The 621-nt window shown below is 47.5% G+C and overlaps 1 non-coding gene across 1 annotated transcript; it reads right to left on the reverse strand.

The window, feature by feature from the left end:
- Trnak-uuu lies at positions 1-73 on the reverse strand. Its single transcript has one exon. It is a non-coding gene; the product is annotated as a tRNA-Lys (tRNA).
- Positions 74-621: the final 548 nt, after the last annotated feature.

Raw genomic sequence — 621 nt, forward strand, 5'->3', positions numbered from 1 at the left:
CGCCCGAACAGGGACTCGAACCCTGGACCCTCAGATTAAAAGTCTGATGCTCTACCGACTGAGCTATCCGGGCGCGTTGGTTTGCGCTGCTTGAGAATAGGTCCCTTGACATGTGTGTGAAATCGTAGAAGCGGGAATCATTATAGACGTGAAGGAGAGTCCAGAATAGAGATGAACGCGCTGATACTAACGCGCTCCTCCTATATGTATTCCATATGGACGAGCGCGTTACTATCAGCGCGTTCATACCGACGTCGACTCTATTCTGGACTCTCCTTCACAAGTAATATTTTTATCATCCAAGCCAGTGCTGTAACGCGCTTCTACATTCTTGCTTCTACATCACTGCTTTTTCATCGAAGTGAAAATATGTCCAATAGTACGATGCGCACAAGTTACTACATCGATGTAGGACATGGCCGACCATAACAGGTTGCACCGTCTGCGTGTAGAAAGGGATAACGCTATTAGACTATTTCAGTTGTGACGTCAGAGTCGATTTCAGGTGTGATGCTGATTCCACACTTACCCAGCGCTCCGCTTTTCCGTGGCGTTTTGCGTGAGATAGAAAAAGACAGAGACTATCTCTATCTTTTTCTGTCTCACGCGAAGCGCCACGGA

Source organism: Leptopilina heterotoma, unplaced genomic scaffold (assembly GCF_015476425.1).
Source record: "Leptopilina heterotoma isolate Lh14 unplaced genomic scaffold, ASM1547642v1 Lhet_66, whole genome shotgun sequence".
Taxonomy (NCBI): Eukaryota; Metazoa; Arthropoda; class Insecta; order Hymenoptera; family Figitidae; genus Leptopilina; species Leptopilina heterotoma.